This window comes from Neolamprologus multifasciatus, chromosome 13 (assembly GCF_963576455.1).
Source record: "Neolamprologus multifasciatus chromosome 13, fNeoMul1.2, whole genome shotgun sequence".
NCBI lineage: Eukaryota > Metazoa > Chordata > Actinopteri > Cichliformes > Cichlidae > Neolamprologus > Neolamprologus multifasciatus.
The window spans coordinates 14852106-14858105 of NC_140451.1; positions in this window are offsets into that span (position 1 = coordinate 14852106).

A 6000-nucleotide genomic window follows, 5' to 3' on the forward strand; every position below is an offset into this window, starting at 1 on the left:
GGCCTTTCATATTCATCCTAAATAAATGGTGGAAAATAACTTCCCTAAAACTATTTTTACTGATTCGTCCAAAGTTCATGACATTTTGAAAACTTTGATTTCATGCTTATTAACTATGACTGCCATTTTTTAAAAGTTGACTTTTCAGTCTGATTAGTCCCCGGTGGAATTGCGTGATCTTCAGCAATTTTTACAGAGACTCCTTTTATTTCATACCCTCAAGCTGTGTTGTCTGTCAGCGGACACATCAGAGCTGTCAATCACAGATGTCATGTCATGTCCTAACTGACAACCAGAGAGACGATGCTCCTTCTAAAACTACCTGTATATACCATTTAACCTCATAATATTCATCTTTGTTTTCTTTTTAACCCTCTCAGGCTCAAATTAAGTTTTTGTTTTGTAATGCACAAAAGAACACCTGCAGTGGTACTTCTGAGTAAAAAAAAACTCATAAAAATATGTATGTGGGGTAATCAGGTTGTTAGCTTTTACTTGTTGCAAATCTGCAATGCCTGCCTTGAGAGGGTTAATTTAAATTTCTTCTATTTCATTCATTTTATTCATCTTATATTTTTGTTTTGTTGTGTTAAAGTGTGGTGATTTTTTTCCCTTCCTAGCTAAGCTTGATTTCAGAGAGGTACCTTCTCAATATCTTTCCCATTAATTCTGTTATTACTTACTGGGATCTCAGGGTAAACCTCATCACACACAAACAGATATTTAGATATTTTACTCATTTTGTTGTTTGTAAAGGTTTGTTATTTGTTTGACTCTTGATAAATTTGTCATTTTCAACTGGATTTTGAAATCTTATCTTGATTCTGCATTACCTGAAAACTTACTACTCAAATTGGGATGTAAATGCACGTCCCCAAAACCTTCTCTTTGATTTAATGCTTTCCAATGGCAATGCCAGCATGCACACTGTGTCTTCAATATAGGTTTGTTGCTCTGATTTAAATGTGATAACACAGTCAGTTATTTTCTCCACTTCATGCATAGGAAACCATTTCAACCCCCTCCCCTCACTATAATTCACTACCAGTTTCAATTAAGAGCCATAATTACTTTTCTCCCCGCATGGCAAAATGAGTCCGTTCATGTTGATAAAAGATGACACTGACAGTTGTTTCAGAGTTTCTATTAATGCACTCCAGAGCCCATTTATTGTTTTCAAGTCAGGATAAAATCATAAAAATTACATTCAGTCACATGACATCTATGGAATTTCATTATTCTTGTAATAAACAACCAAACAGACGCCCTCTATTTTGTCCCACAATTTCTGTGAAGAATTGTGTTTGCTTTGTAAGGCTAATGTGGTGGCATAGTCCATTCTTAATGCTTGCATTACGCAAATCTTTGCTGGACTTATATATATTTGCAGAGCAGACATCAATAAATGATGATTTTCTCAAGGCTCGCTCAATCCAGGTTTTGAGGCAACAAGATAGAGCAAAGATGTGTCTATTTTCCTCCATGATTTCTTGATTTTTAAGTATTTAATATTTCTGCTCATGCAAATTTCTCTCTCCCTTTCTTTCTCTAAGATGAAAAAAAACTGATAAAATCCCAGCCAGCACTTGTATAGTAGGCAGATCCTGCAGAATCAAGAGTGGTTTCCAGTCCTTAAAGAATGCCTCATAATATTATTAAAAACTGATGGCTCAGTGTTACCAGAGTTTGAACTCTCTTCTCAGTAGGAGATGCAAAATTGCCACCAGCAGCATGGTGAATAGAGCAATCAGGATGTTTCTATTGAAAGTACTTTCCAAAGAGGTACAGAATGAGACAACTTTTAGTACCACATGAGAAATCCTACCGCACATTTGGATTAAGGTATAATGGTGTCTCTGAAGATTTTTATTTTTTAAATCCTGCTCAAAAACAGTTATTTGAGCTAGAAGTTGCCAGTATACACATTGAATGTCCAAGCTACAACAATGGTTCATGTAAAATAATAACATGTTTGGGGCCCTATAGAGGACCTATAGACAAACAGAGAAGTAAAGATTGGAAGAGGGTCATCAGTGCAAAAGAAAACCCCAACAACAAAAAACTGCACCCATAAATTGTGCGTAATGAGATCAAAAGAAATAGAATTCTTGGGTTGGACTTTATTAAAAACAGGCATAATCCCTGTCATGGAAATCACTGCATGTGCTCAGGGACATGCCAAAATTTGTCTTGCCAGGTCTCTGTTGGAAATGAGATTTTTAATCTCAGTGAGATTTTTACCTGGATAAACAAGGACATTAAAAACAGAGGAGAGGGACAATCTGACTTGTTATCAATACTCAGTTTGAAATCCTGCATCTCTGGTGGTATGGGGATGCTTTAGTACCTCTGTTGTTAAAACCGTGCATATCTGCAAAGACACTATCTGTGCTGAAAGGTAAATACAGGTTTTAAAGTAACATATGTTCCCATTCAGATGATGTCCTTTTCAGGGAAAACTGTTCATATTTCAGCAAGGCAATGCTAAACCTACTAATGCTAAGCATATCACATCTATTACAGCAGCATGGCTTTGCAGTAGAAGAGTACTGAACTGAAAACATTTGGTGTGTCTTGAAAAGAAAAATATGAAAACATATATCCAAGACTGATGAGCAGGTAGAATCCTATATCAAACGAGATCAGGACATTTCTCTCCCAAAAGTCCAGCAGCTAGTCTCCTCAGTTCCCAGAATATAAGGACTGTTCTTAAAAGAAGAGATGCTACACAAAAAAAACAAAACAAAAGCAAAACAGCAGCCCTGTTCCAGTTTTTTTTAGACTACCATCAAATTCAAAATGATCTTATTTTTTACTTTAATGGCACTTTTTTTTTTTCAGTTTAGACAAAGAAAACATATCAAATTTCTATCTGTTTTTACTGGAATTTTATATAGAGGCCCAACTTTTTTGGATTTGGGGTTGTACGTGTTTTGACTTTTTTTTATTTTGGTTCCATTAGATTTGTTATTATTTTACAGAATCAGTAAACTGATGCTATTGCTTGCATTTGTTATATTTTACAGAGTTCAAAAGGCAATGTTTAAGTCAAGCCTGATATTGCTTTACAAGTAAAAGAAATGCCCAGTTTCTTCTTCTGAGTGTGGAGTTCAGGTTATTAATTTAACACCTGTATCAGATCAGTAACCTACCCACAGGTAACCAATGCAAATGTATTGGTATTCTATTAGAACTGAAAAAATGGATGAATCCTTTGTATATCCCTGGTAAAATAGAGACACAGAATAAACACATGGGTTACTGTCTGTGAATCTTCAGCTGATTTTTGCTGTTATATGGTCTATTGTGTTGTCTCGCTAGCTTGTGGTTACTGGCCTAATTAATACTATAAATATATGGCTCTCTCAATTAACTGAAAATACTGCACATAAACAAAATGTGTTTAAAATGTGGTGTTAATATTAAATGAACACTTTTCCCTATAGCCAGCTTCCACAAGTTAGCCCCTGCCCACAACGATAGTTTCCCATGATATGTCTAGATATGTATTTATTGGTACACTGAATTTTCAAAGCAAAAATACTCAGCCATGAGTTAGCAACGTGTTTCATTTATGTCTTCTGGGACATCAAAAACACCATATATGCTTAGAGTTAATAGTTAAGCTATTAGACTTAAAGATCCATAGATGGGAGGTTTGCAGGATGAACGTCCCACTTTGTTTGGATGTTTTGGGCGTTATTTGGGCGTTTAGAGTATATGAGATTTGAGAGCTTGAAATAGTGACATAAACATGGTTGTCATACAATATATATAAATATTCATGTTTTTATGCCCTACATGTCTGTCTGTGACAGTTAACAAGAAGCTTTCAAACTTCCAACTCAAACTCAGGTCATTAAAATGTGCAGCCTTTAAGCTTAGAGGCAAAAGATTCAGCTTCATGTTGAAAGCATAACTGTAGGGGCAAAACAGGTTGGTGTTTTTTAAACTATTTTGCATTTTACATGTAAGTTTGGCTCCATTTAATTTCATCCAAAATTCCACTACCATTTGGATCAGATATACCAGATGTTTTAAATCAGAGTGTACAGAGTAGCACCACTGGGTGAATAATATATTTAGAAATATATAACAACCTTTAAATAGGGATTATGTATGTAACCATTATTTATACCCATTGTGTTACATTAATTGCACATCTTTGAAAATGTCGATTCCACATTACGGTGGCACGGTGGGCAGCACGGTGGCACGGTGGTTAGCACTGTCCTGAGTTCAATTCCACCATCAGGCCGGGGTCTTTCTGTGTGGAGTTTGCATGTTCTCCCCGTGTTTGCGTGGGTTCCCTCCGGGTACTCCGGCTTCCTCCCACCGTCCAAAGACATGCAGTTTGTGGGGATAGGTTAATTGGATAATCCAAATTGCCACTAGGTGTGAATGTGCGAGTGAATGTGAGTGCGAATGGTTGTCTGTCCCTGTGTGTTGGCCCTGCGACAGACTGGCGACCTGTCCAGGGTGTACCCCGCCTCTCGCCCTATGACAGCTGGGATAGGCTCCAGCGCCCCCCGCGACCCTGAAAAGGATAAGCGGAAGCGAATGGATGGATGGATGGATGGATTCCACATTACCTCATTACTTCTTGCACTTGTACACTTACAGTTCATTTTTATATGCCAACTAACGTTACTGTTGAGCGTTATCTGAAATCATTCTAATTATGTTATAAAGAATATAATAAGTTGATACTGTGGCCTGCAGTATTTGCCTGTGGAAATGTAAGTGAAACATTGCTATTACTAATTAATGGTAAAATTGGAAACATAATTACTTATTACTGTTATCATGACATTTGACAGTAGCAGTATAACTAGATAATGTTTGGTTCTTTAGTTTGATTACATTTAGTTGTTGCTGCATTTTTCCCCTTCTTTTTTTCCTGTTTTAATAATGTCTCAAGAGCTTTGGCAAAGATTTATTGTGTTACACATTAAATTGCTTGCTGAAATGGAACACTGAATGAGTCAGTGACATATGGAAAACCACTACAAGCTTTACTTAAAGATTCCGAGCTACCCTTCAATATAAATTTGCCCTTTTGCAAACAGCCATTCACAGGCCATCTCACTTCATCTGTGGAATGAGGGGAAAAGGTCCTTTTTATTGATATAGAGCATCATGTGTCCTCCTTTCCTTGGGGCAGAGTTGGCATAGGTCTGTGTGACTCATTAATCTGTTAGATTGGAACAGTCAGAACATTCGAAAGCCATGTCCCCATCTTTGCCAGTGTGATTCCTCCCATGAAACGGCTTCTCTGGCTTCAGAAAAGGCAAGAAAGGCTATAACTTATGTTTTCAATTACAAGGATATTCCATTTCAGAAGTTGCACATTGCTGCATCCATCTGCACAATTTGCGTGAACATCCTCTAGTTTTATTTGTCACAAAGAGGAACAGATCTACAGGGAAACTTGGACTTGCTTTGACCCCATTTTAGGTTTATTTTAGTCATCAAGCCTCTGACTAATAAAAGTTTTCTTCCCTTTTAGAAAAAAGGACAATTTTCACATACCCTCTCCAATTTAAATCTACATATAGGCAAATTTATAACAATGCAATCATGATAGACATCACTGCCAACAGTGAGTATTGCAGTGAGTAATGCACAAGTATTAAAGGAAACAGGGAAGCTGAAAAAAGAAGAACTGAAGCTATATTTATAATACAAAGTCAAAACTATGGTCATTTCTTAAAGACACAGATTAGACTCCTTGAAATTCCAACCAATGTACCTTATCAGATTCCAACAGGGTGAAAACTTGCTGGCAAAGCTTTTGAGGTCAAAGTATTGTCCTGTCAGCTTGAGACAATGTGGTTAGAATTAGTAGTTATTGGGAACATTGTTATCCTACACAATAATCACAATAATAATCAATCTACTGTACTGTAGATGTTGTGCTTTCAGGCCCTTAAAAGTTGGCAGCAATAGCAATTAAAATTTATGATAGCCATCCCGGCACACACATTTAACTTTGTGGTA